The sequence below is a fragment of the Cherax quadricarinatus genome, chromosome 20 (assembly GCF_038502225.1).
Source record: "Cherax quadricarinatus isolate ZL_2023a chromosome 20, ASM3850222v1, whole genome shotgun sequence".
In the NCBI taxonomy this organism is placed as follows: Eukaryota; Metazoa; Arthropoda; class Malacostraca; order Decapoda; family Parastacidae; genus Cherax; species Cherax quadricarinatus.
Window position 1 is genome coordinate 43,979,140 of NC_091311.1, and position 12,646 is coordinate 43,991,785.

Genomic DNA, 12,646 nt, shown 5'->3' on the forward strand with positions numbered 1-12,646 from the left:
AAGACGATGTAATCAGTCCATCACCCTTAAAGTTTTGAGGTGGTCAGTCCCTCAGTCTGGAGAAGAGCATTGTTCCGTTGTCTGAAACAATATGAAGTTGAAGTGACAGGATGGAGCCTTATATAGTGCCAGGAGGTGAGACGTAGGTTGCTTTGGGAGGGCAGGTCCCTCTCAAACCCAGCCGTTCTCACTAGTAGAGGTTGTCGAAGTTGATGGTCTGTACCAAGATACCCTTGTGTTGCAGTGTCTGACAGAATGAACATTAAAATGGTATAAAATACCGACAGATTGTTAGGTAAGACACATATGCAACAGTTAGGTATCTTTATTTCGAAACGTTTCGCCTACACAGTAGGCTTCTTCAGTCGAGTACAGAAAAGTTGATAGAAGCAGAAGATACTTGAAGACGATGTAATCAGTCCATCACCCTTAAAGTTTTGAGGTGGTCAGTCCCTCAGTCTGGAGAAGAGCATTGTTCCGTTGTCTGAAACAATATGAAGTTGAAGTGACAGGATGGAGCCTTATATAGTGCCAGGAGGTGAGACGTAGGTTGCTTTGGGAGGGCAGGTCCCTCTCAAACCCAGCCGTTCTCACTAGTAGAGGTTGTCGAAGTTGATGGTCTGTACCAAGATACCCTTGTGTTGCAGTGTCTGACAGAATGAACATTAAAATGGTATAAAATACCGACAGATTGTTAGGTAAGACACATATGCAACAGTTAGGTATCTTTATTTCGAAACGTTTCGCCTACACAGTAGGCTTCTTCAGTCGAGTACAGAAAAGTTGATAGAAGCAGAAGATACTTGAAGACGATGTAATCAGTCCATCACCCTTAAAGTTTTGAGGTGGTCAGTCCCTCAGTCTGGAGAAGAGCATTGTTCCGTTGTCTGAAACAATATGAAGTTGAAGTGACAGGATGGAGCCTTATATAGTGCCAGGAGGTGAGACGTAGGTTGCTTTGGGAGGGCAGGTCCCTCTCAAACCCAGCCGTTCTCACTAGTAGAGGTTGTCGAAGTTGATGGTCTGTACCAAGATACCCTTGTGTTGCAGTGTCTGACAGAATGAACATTAAAATGGTATAAAATACCGACAGATTGTTAGGTAAGACACATATGCAACAGTTAGGTATCTTTATTTCGAAACGTTTCGCCTACACAGTAGGCTTCTTCAGTCGAGTACAGAAAAGTTGATAGAAGCAGAAGATACTTGAAGACGATGTAATCAGTCCATCACCCTTAAAGTTTTGAGGTGGTCAGTCCCTCAGTCTGGAGAAGAGCATTGTTCCGTTGTCTGAAACAATATGAAGTTGAAGTGACAGGATGGAGCCTTATATAGTGCCAGGAGGTGAGACGTAGGTTGCTTTGGGAGGGCAGGTCCCTCTCAAACCCAGCCGTTCTCACTAGTAGAGGTTGTCGAAGTTGATGGTCTGTACCAAGATACCCTTGTGTTGCAGTGTCTGACAGAATGAACATTAAAATGGTATAAAATACCGACAGATTGTTAGGTAAGACACATATGCAACAGTTAGGTATCTTTATTTCGAAACGTTTCGCCTACACAGTAGGCTTCTTCAGTCGAGTACAGAAAAGTTGATAGAAGCAGAAGATACTTGAAGACGATGTAATCAGTCCATCACCCTTAAAGTTTTGAGGTGGTCAGTCCCTCAGTCTGGAGAAGAGCATTGTTCCGTTGTCTGAAACAATATGAAGTTGAAGTGACAGGATGGAGCCTTATATAGTGCCAGGAGGTGAGACGTAGGTTGCTTTGGGAGGGCAGGTCCCTCTCAAACCCAGCCGTTCTCACTAGTAGAGGTTGTCGAAGTTGATGGTCTGTACCAAGATACCCTTGTGTTGCAGTGTCTGACAGAATGAACATTAAAATGGTATAAAATACCGACAGATTGTTAGGTAAGACACATATGCAACAGTTAGGTATCTTTATTTCGAAACGTTTCGCCTACACAGTAGGCTTCTTCAGTCGAGTACAGAAAAGTTGATAGAAGCAGAAGATACTTGAAGACGATGTAATCAGTCCATCACCCTTAAAGTTTTGAGGTGGTCAGTCCCTCAGTCTGGAGAAGAGCATTGTTCCGTTGTCTGAAACAATATGAAGTTGAAGTGACAGGATGGAGCCTTATATAGTGCCAGGAGGTGAGACGTAGGTTGCTTTGGGAGGGCAGGTCCCTCTCAAACCCAGCCGTTCTCACTAGTAGAGGTTGTCGAAGTTGATGGTCTGTACCAAGATACCCTTGTGTTGCAGTGTCTGACAGAATGAACATTAAAATGGTATAAAATACCGACAGATTGTTAGGTAAGACACATATGCAACAGTTAGGTATCTTTATTTCGAAACGTTTCGCCTACACAGTAGGCTTCTTCAGTCGAGTACAGAAAAGTTGATAGAAGCAGAAGATACTTGAAGACGATGTAATCAGTCCATCACCCTTAAAGTTTTGAGGTGGTCAGTCCCTCAGTCTGGAGAAGAGCATTGTTCCGTTGTCTGAAACAATATGAAGTTGAAGTGACAGGATGGAGCCTTATATAGTGCCAGGAGGTGAGACGTAGGTTGCTTTGGGAGGGCAGGTCCCTCTCAAACCCAGCCGTTCTCACTAGTAGAGGTTGTCGAAGTTGATGGTCTGTACCAAGATACCCTTGTGTTGCAGTGTCTGACAGAATGAACATTAAAATGGTATAAAATACCGACAGATTGTTAGGTAAGACACATATGCAACAGTTAGGTATCTTTATTTCGAAACGTTTCGCCTACACAGTAGGCTTCTTCAGTCGAGTACAGAAAAGTTGATAGAAGCAGAAGATACTTGAAGACGATGTAATCAGTCCATCACCCTTAAAGTTTTGAGGTGGTCAGTCCCTCAGTCTGGAGAAGAGCATTGTTCCGTTGTCTGAAACAATATGAAGTTGAAGTGACAGGATGGAGCCTTATATAGTGCCAGGAGGTGAGACGTAGGTTGCTTTGGGAGGGCAGGTCCCTCTCAAACCCAGCCGTTCTCACTAGTAGAGGTTGTCGAAGTTGATGGTCTGTACCAAGATACCCTTGTGTTGCAGTGTCTGACAGAATGAACATTAAAATGGTATAAAATACCGACAGATTGTTAGGTAAGACACATATGCAACAGTTAGGTATCTTTATTTCGAAACGTTTCGCCTACACAGTAGGCTTCTTCAGTCGAGTACAGAAAAGTTGATAGAAGCAGAAGATACTTGAAGACGATGTAATCAGTCCATCACCCTTAAAGTTTTGAGGTGGTCAGTCCCTCAGTCTGGAGAAGAGCATTGTTCCGTTGTCTGAAACAATATGAAGTTGAAGTGACAGGATGGAGCCTTATATAGTGCCAGGAGGTGAGACGTAGGTTGCTTTGGGAGGGCAGGTCCCTCTCAAACCCAGCCGTTCTCACTAGTAGAGGTTGTCGAAGTTGATGGTCTGTACCAAGATACCCTTGTGTTGCAGTGTCTGACAGAATGAACATTAAAATGGTATAAAATACCGACAGATTGTTAGGTAAGACACATATGCAACAGTTAGGTATCTTTATTTCGAAACGTTTCGCCTACACAGTAGGCTTCTTCAGTCGAGTACAGAAAAGTTGATAGAACAGAATTCTTCCTCCGTAAGCTGTGTGTGTTGTAACCCCTTCTCCTGTATAAATTACTAAATTTAAAAAGAGAAACTTTCGTTTTCTTTTTGGGCCACCCTGCCTCGGTGGGATACAGCCTGTTTGTTGACGCACGTGACCTGAGGTCACGTGCGTCACATCTCACTCTCCGCCTATATATATAATGTCTTTCTACCTCTGTATGTTAGAAGTGATCAAGGTCCCAGGACCGAAACGTTTTCTAATAAATATGTTATAGTGTTTGCTTACGTGTCTTTCTAAACCAAGGTTGCTGCTCACCATAACCCCCAAGTCCTTTTCGCAATCTGTATGGCTAAGTTCTACATTATTTAATTTATAAGTACTAGGGTTATGGGCACTCCCAAGCTTCAGAACCTTGCATTTATCTACATTGAACTGCATCTGCGATCTACGATCACCTGTTGATCTGGCAACTCTCCATTTTTTCTTTGAAAGACCTGCTTGAATCTTTAAGACCATAATAATGGAGGAACACTGCAGAAGGCCTACTGGCCTTCTTTCATTTTCTGCTAGCATCCCATCCTTTTCAGTATTATCGCCTGGTCCTTCAAAGTTGTCTTTTTTTTTTTTCTTATGTAGCTGTGAAATAACTTAGGTTCCGTTTTGACCTTAGATATCAAATAGTCTTCAAACTGTCGTTTTGTTTGTGTACGCATACACACACACACACACACACACACACACACACACACACACACACACACACACACACACACACACACACACACACACACACACACACACACACACACACACACACACACACACACACACACACACACACACACACACGTACGTATGTTGTTTGTCCTCTGACCTTCTGTTGGAAGCTGCAACATTGTCCAAAAATTCCTCAGTGGCAGAGCGGTGTATCAACAAACTTGTGATGTTTATAAGACACTTGCTGCTGTGGTGGCCCCTCTTATTACCAACACTCGTTAGTGACGTTCTAGCGCCATAACATTTACCCCTGATTACACATTCATAGTATAACCCTAACATGTGTCTGAATTAATAATACACCTACGAAAGTAAAAGACTGGGCAGGCGATGCAAAATGCCCCCAATTAAAAGTAGGGGCGCCATTGGTACACTAAGAGAAAACACCATAAGTGTCCGGGGCCCAAGACTGTTCAACAGCCTCCCATCAAGCATTAGGGGAATTACCAATAAACCCCTGGCTGCCTTCAAGAGAGAGCTGGACAGATACCTAAAGTCAGTGCCGGATCAGCCGGGCTGTGGCTCGTACGTTGGACTGCGTGCGGCCAGCAGTAACAGCCTGGTTGATCAGGCCCTGATCCACCGGGAGGCCTGGTCATGGACCGGGCCGCGGGGGCGTTGATCCCCGGAATAACCTCCAGGTAACTATTACCTTGTGTGATTAGCAAGTCCTAGCAACCGGTGTGACCTTACACCTCTTTAGAATTTTGGCAGTATAGGGACATTCTAGGTCTTAGGAAGATCCTCATTGCCATGGTGCCCCGTGACCTGGTGGCTAAACTCGCTTCACGCGAAAGTCCGGGTTCGATTCCCGGCGAGGGCAGAAATAGTGGGCGTGTTTCCTTACACCGGGTGTCTATGTTCACCCATCAGTATAAAATAAGTACTGGGGTGTTAGTGGACTGGTGTGGGTCGCATCCTGGAACAAAACTGACCTAATTTGCCCGAAATGCTCAGCATAACAAGCGGCTTTCTGTATAGTAGTATGTCAGTGATGTCAGCTAGGACTGTATACCTTGTACATGTACTTGTAGAAATAAAGATATTATTATTATTATTATTATTATTATTATTATTATTATTATTATTATTATTATTATTATTATTATTATTATTATTATTTACAATTTTTCCAGCCCTCCAATGGAAGTAAGTCACTGACTTTTTTTGGGTTATCCCAGGTTCTCTACACATATGTTGCTATGTACGATAATCTATGTAACTGTATTTATGTATACCTGAATAAACTTACTCCAGGCTACCAGTCTTACACAAGAGCAACAAAGAGCGCAACGTAATCAACTGTTGATCTTATGTAAGAGAAATATATCATTTTCAAAGATTTAACATTGGCAGCATACTTGGGATGAGAACCTGCAGGTATGAGAACCTGCAGGTATGAGAACCTGAAGGTATGAGAACCTGCAGGTATGAGAACCTGCAGGTATGAGAACCTGCAGGTATGAGAACCTGAAGGTATGAGAACCTGCAGGGATGAGAACCTGCAGGTATGAGAACCTGCAGGTATGAGAACCTGCAGGTATGAGAACCTGCAGGTATGAGAACCTGCAGGGATGAGAACCTGCAGGTATGAGAACCTGCAGGTATGAGAACCTGCAGGTATGAGAACCTGCAGGTATGAGAACCTGCAGGGATGAGAACCTGCAGGGATGAGAACCTGCAGGTATGAGAACCTGCAGGTATGAGAACCTGCAGGTATGAGAACCTGCAGGTATGAGAACCTGCAGGTATGAGAACCTGCAGGTATGAGAACCTGCAGGTATGAGAACCTGCAGGTATGAGAACCTGCAGGTATGAGAACCTGCAGGTATGAGAACCTGCAGGTATGAGAACCTGCAGGTATGAGAACCTGCAGGTATGAGAACCTGCAGGTATGAGAACCTGAATGAGAACCTGCAGGTATGAGAACCTGCAGGTATGAGAACCTGCAGTTATGAGAACCTGCAGGTATGAGAACCTGCAGGTATGAGAACCTGCAGGGATGAGAACCTGCAGGTATGAGAACCTGCAGGTATTTAACTTCAGTAAACAATAGGCACAATACCGTCCAACAGATTATAACTTGAAACATATGTAGTAAGCCCTATTTAGATATGTTAGACTACTATTAATTTTCTAGTATATAGTCGAGATAATTTAAGCCTAGTCCAGTAGATGCTAGCTTTCTATATTACACCGGTGGCCTGGTGGCTAAAGCTCCCGCTTCACACACGGAGGGCCCGGGTTCGATTCCCGGCGGGTGGAAACATTTCGACACGTTTCCTTACATCTGTTGTCCTGTTCACCTAGCAGCAAATAGGTACCTGGGTGCTAGTCGACTGGTATGGGTGGCATCCTGGGGGACAAGATTGAGGACCACACTGACTTTCTTGGGTTATCCTGGGTGGCTAACCCTCAGGGGTTAAAAATCCAAAGAAAATCTTATCTTATCTCTTATCGCCAGGAAACAGGACAAGTGTTTCCTGACGTTGGTCTTAGTCAGATGATGACCTTCCGTTGGAGCTTTTGGTCATCTGACCGAGGCCTTCCGCCGGCTTACCGGTCCACCCCTTTAAAAATTATGATTATAGTTATAATCCTTTTTTGGTAAGATTGTGGACAGTGGAGTCAGAGTGCACATGCTGTGGATTCCATCTCACATTGGTCTTCAGATGCATGATAGAACTGATAAACTGGCTAACCTGTATGCTTTCAAAGAGGGAGTAGATTACAATCTTGGTTTGTCAGTTAGTAGTTTGAGAACAATAATACGAAAAGAACTTCAATTGAACTTTATTGACTTAAGACTTAGTGAGACTGACACCAGTGAGTCCATCTATCATCATTCTATCATGCAGGAGGAGCCACATGTCTATGGTGCATCCAACAAGATAAGCAGACTCTTGGATGTCACTACCGCCCGGCTCCGGCTGGGTTACAAGTATCTTTGGCAGGTTAAATCACCACCACCAGATGTAGACCAAACGAAATGTAAACTTTGCCAGATGGATTATTGTCACACCCTGCGTCATTATGTACTGGAGTGCGATAAAATTAATGAATTTACAGACAACTCACTCAGAAATGTTCAAGAAATGGCAAAGTATTTTATCCACAGTGGTGGTTTAGAAAGACACGCAAGCAAACACTATAACATATTTATTAGAAAACGTTTCGGTCCTGGGACCTTGATCACTTCTAACATACAGAGGTAGAAAGACATTATATATATAGGCGGAGAGTGAGATGTGACGCACGTGACCTGAGGAATGTCATAAGAACATAAGAATGGAGGAACACTGTAGAAGGCCTACTGGCCCATGCGAGGCAGGTCCTTATCAAAACAACCTCTGCCTATGATGAGGATGGGTAGACGATGAAATCATGTGACTCCTGTGTTGTTGGGTTGGTGCTGCTTAAGTATCATGTATGCCAATGTTTTTTAAATTTTGTAGTTTCCAGTGTTGCGTTCTATAGTGTCGGTGACGGCGATTAGTGAGGCTTCTAGGCACCGTCGGCGTCTGAGGTCTCGTTCTCACCGAACCAGACCTCAGACGCCGACGGTGCCTAGAAGCCTCACTAATCGCCGTCACCGACACTATAGAACGCAACACTGGAAATTACAAAATTTAAAAAACATTGGCATAAGAACATAAGAACATAAGAAAGGAGGAACACTGCAGCAGGCCTGTTGGCCCATACTAGGCAGGTCCTTTACAATTCATCCCACTAACAAACATTTGACCTACCCAATTTTCAATGCTACCCAAGAAATAAGCTCTGATGTGCAAGTCCCACTCAAATCCAACCCATCCCACTCATGTATTTATCCAACCTAAATTTGAAACTACCCAAAGTCCTAGCCTCAATAACCCAACTAGGTAGACTGTTCCACTCATCTACTACCCTATTTCCAAACCAATACTTTCCTATGTCCTTTCTAAATCTAAACTTATCTAATTTAAATCCATTACTGCGGGTTCTCTCTTGGAGAGATATCCTCAAGACCTTGTTAATATCCCCTTTATTAATACCTATCTTCCACTTATACACTTCGATCAGGTCTCCCCTCATTCTTCGTCTAACAAGTGAATGTAACTTAAGAGTCTTCAGTCTTTCTTCATAAGGAAGATTTCTAATGCTATGTATTAATTTAGTCATCCTACGCTGAATGTTTTCTAACGAATTTATGTCCATTCTGTAATATGGAGACCAGAATTGAGCTGCATAATCTAGGTGAGGCCTTACTAATGATGTATAAAGCTGCAGTATGACCTCTGGACTTCTGTTGCTTACACTTCTTGATATAAATCCCAGTAATCTATTTGCCTTATTACGTACGCTTAGGCATTGCTGTCTTGGTTTAAGGTTGCTGCTTACCATAACCCCCAAGTCCTTTTCGCAATCTGTATGGTTAAGTTCTACATTATTTAACTTATAAGTGCTAGGGTTATGGACACTCCCGAGCTTCAGAACCTTGCATTTATCTACATTGAACTGCATCTGCCACTTTTCTGACCAAGAGTAGAGTTTGTCTAAATCCTCCTGAAGTTCCCTAACATCTACGTTTGAATCAATTATCCTACCTATCTTCGTGTCATCGGCGAATTTGCTCATATCACTAGTAATTCCTTTATCAAGATCATTGATATATATTATAAACAACAACGGGCCCAAGACTGATCCCTGTGGAACGCCACTTGTTACTGATCCCCACTCGGATTTAACCCCATTTATGGACACTCTTTGCTTCCTGTCTGTGAGCCATGATTCGATCCACGAGAGCACCCTTCCCCCAATGCCATGAGCTGCTACTTTCTTCAACAGTCTTTGGTGCGGAACTCTATCAAATGCCTTACTAAAATCTAAGTAAATAATATCAAATTCTTTATCGTGGTCAACAGCCTCAAAAGCTTTACTGAAGAAAGTTAATAAATTAGTTAGACAAGACCGGCCTCTTGTGAATCCATGCTGAGTATCATTAATCAAGCTATGCTTATCGAGATGGCTTCTTATAATCTCAGCTATTATTGACTCTAGTAATTTGCCTACAATTGAGGTCAGGCTTATTGGGCGGTAATTTGACGGTAACGACTTGTCCCCTGTTTTAAAAATAGGAATTACATTAGCCATCTTCCACATATCAGACACTGCACCTGTTTGAAGAGATAAATTAAAAATATTAGTTAATGGTTCACAGACTTCCATTTTGCATTCCTTTAGAACCCTTGAAAAAACCTCATCAGGACCCGGTGACTTATTTTGCTTCAGTTTGTCTATCTGCTTCACAACCATTTCACTAGTGACTGTGATGTTACATAATTTATCTTCTTCTGATCCACTATAAAAATTAATTACCGGAATATTATTAGTGTCTTCCTGTGTAAAAACCGAGAGAAAATAATTATTTAAAATCGAGCACATTTCATTCTCTTTGTCAGTAAGATGCCCATAGTTATTTTTAAGGGGACCTATCTTATCTCTGACTTTTGTTCTATAGACCTGGAAAAAACTTTTTGGGTTAGTTTTAGAATCCCTAGCAACTTTAATTTCATAGTCCCTTTTAGCTTTTCTTATCCCCTTTTTAATGTCCCTCTTAATGTCAATATACTGATTCATAAGATGACCCTCGCCTCTTTTGATACGCCTATAAATTCCTTTCTTATGCCCTAGTAGATATTTCAGCCTATTATTCATCCATTTTGCGTCATTTCTATTTGATCTAATTTCCTTATAAGGGATAAACGTTCTTTGAGCAGCATGTATTGTGTTCAGAAAACTGTCATATTGATAGCTCTCTTCGTTACCCCAGTCAACAGATGATAAGTGTTCTCTAAGCCCATCGTAATCTGCTAAGCGAAAATCTGGGACTGTTACTGAGTTATCCCTACTATCATACTTCCATTCAATTCTACATGTAATTGATTTGTGGTCGCTAGCACCCAGTTCCTCTGAAACTTCTAAATTATTAACAAGGGATTCATTGTTTGCCAGAACTAAGTCAAGCAGGTTATTACCCCTTGTAGGTTCTGTCACAAACTGCTTCAAAAAACAATCCTGAACTACTTCTAAGAAATCGTATGATTCTAAATTCCCAGTCAAGAAATTCCAATCAATATGACTAAAGTTAAAGTCTCCTAGAATTACTACATTATCGTGCCTTGTGGCCCTAACAATTTCCTCCCATAGTAGTCTCCCCTGGTCCCTATCTAAATTTGGGGGACGGGATATCACACCTAAAATTAATTTTTCATGTCCCTCTGAAAATTCTATCCAAACAGACTCTGTATGTGTTACTTCAGACTTAATACCCGTTTTTATGCAACAGTTCAAGCGATCTCGGACATACAATGCCACCCCACCCCCCTTCACCATACTTCTATCTACTTGGAACAATTTAAAACCCTGAATGTGACATTCTGCAGGCATGTCCCGACTTTTTGAATTAAACCACGTCTCAGTAATGGCAAATACATCTATGTTACCTGCACTAGCAACTAGTCTCAACTCGTCCATCTTATTCCTAGCACTGCGGCTATTTGTGTAATAAATATTTAATGACCCTCCTATCTCTTTACCCTTCCTGCTCCTTTCTGTTATTCCACTAAACCTATTACTGTCATTGTCAATTAGTGCCACTGGCTTTCCAATATCCTCCTCATTTTGCCTATTACTAGTTCTCCTAGTACTCATGTTACTACCCTGCGACTTCACAGTTTTCCCGCCAAAACCCATACCACTAACTATTCCTAGTTTAAAGACCTAACAGCTCCCTCCACTGCGTTGGCCAGTGCTCCCACCCCACACCTAGACAAGTGAACCCCATCCCTGGCATACATGTCATTTCTGCCATAGAAGAGGTCCCAGTTGTCAATGAATGTTACAGCATTTTCCTTACAGTATTTGTCCAGCCAGCAATTGACACCAATTGCTCTGGACAACCATTCATTTCCAACTCCTCTCCTTGGCAAAATGCCACATATGACAGGTTTCCCACCCTTCTTCCTAATTATCTCTATTGCTGACCTATACCTGCTAATCAGGTCCTCACTCCTACGTCTGCCAACATCGTTGCCTCCAGCACTGAGACAGATAATAGGATTGCTCCCATTACCTCTCATGATGTCATCCAGACGGCTAACAATATCCTTCATCCCAGCCCCAGGAAAACATACTCTCTGCCTCCTACTCCTATCCTTCAAACAGAATGCCCTATCCATGTACCTAATTTGGCTATCCCCAACAACAACAATGTTTTTACCTTCCTTGGCGTCGTCCGTAGTGATGCTCCGAGTAGTCGACTCACATTCGCCAGGTAGCATTACACCACTTGTAGAGTTCGTCATGACGTTCTCGATGGTCTTCGTTGGGGTTTCTAGGGATGTCTCACTCACGTCTGCCAATGCTTCCTTGGTGCTCGTTGTGGCATTCCCAGTAGAACACTCACATTCATCAGGTAGCACCGAGAATGAGTTGGAAGTTTCCACGGCAGTCTTCTGGTTTCTCGTTGTTTCTGCCTCTCCAACCGTTTTCTTAATCTTCAGCTTGGTTCCATGTTGCCCGGCCACGGACCAAGCTACCCTCTTAACCTGGGGACTCACAACAGGTGGATTACTACGAATCCTCTTGTTCTCCTCCGTTAATCGCCGTATCTCCAGTTTAGCAACTCTGAGTTCTTCTCTCAGCTGCTGGTAAAGCTGCTCAAGAGAGGGCATCCTGGTTCAGATTCACAGAGAGCACACAAACAGGTCTTCACAGAGCTAAGTACACGTCACCACATGATACTTAAGCAGCACCAACCCAACAACACAGGAGTCACATGATTTCATCGTCTACCTATCCTCATCATAGGCAGAGGCAATATAAACACAAATGCAGTATAATGTGATCCTTTATTGACTACGTTTCGCCCACACAGTGGGCTTTTTCAAGTCACAAACAGAACTACCTGGGGTGGAAGGAACGCGAGTATTTATAGTCCGGCTGAGGTCAGGTGAAGAATGCTGCATCTGATGATGTACCGAGTTGGGTTGTAGAGTCTAAAAACTTGGGTAGCTTGGAAAGGAGACTGGACAAGTTTGTGAGCAGACCTTCTACAGTGTTCTTATGTGGGATAGCGATGAAGAAGTTTCTTGGCAAGTGGTTCAGCTATGTTATAGAAGCCACTATTCTGGTTGAAGTTGTCGGATACAGAAATAAGTGATGATTCCAGGATTCTTCGGTATTGAGTGTTGTCTTCTGTGGCGATAAGTCTTCTGTTTGTGACTTGAA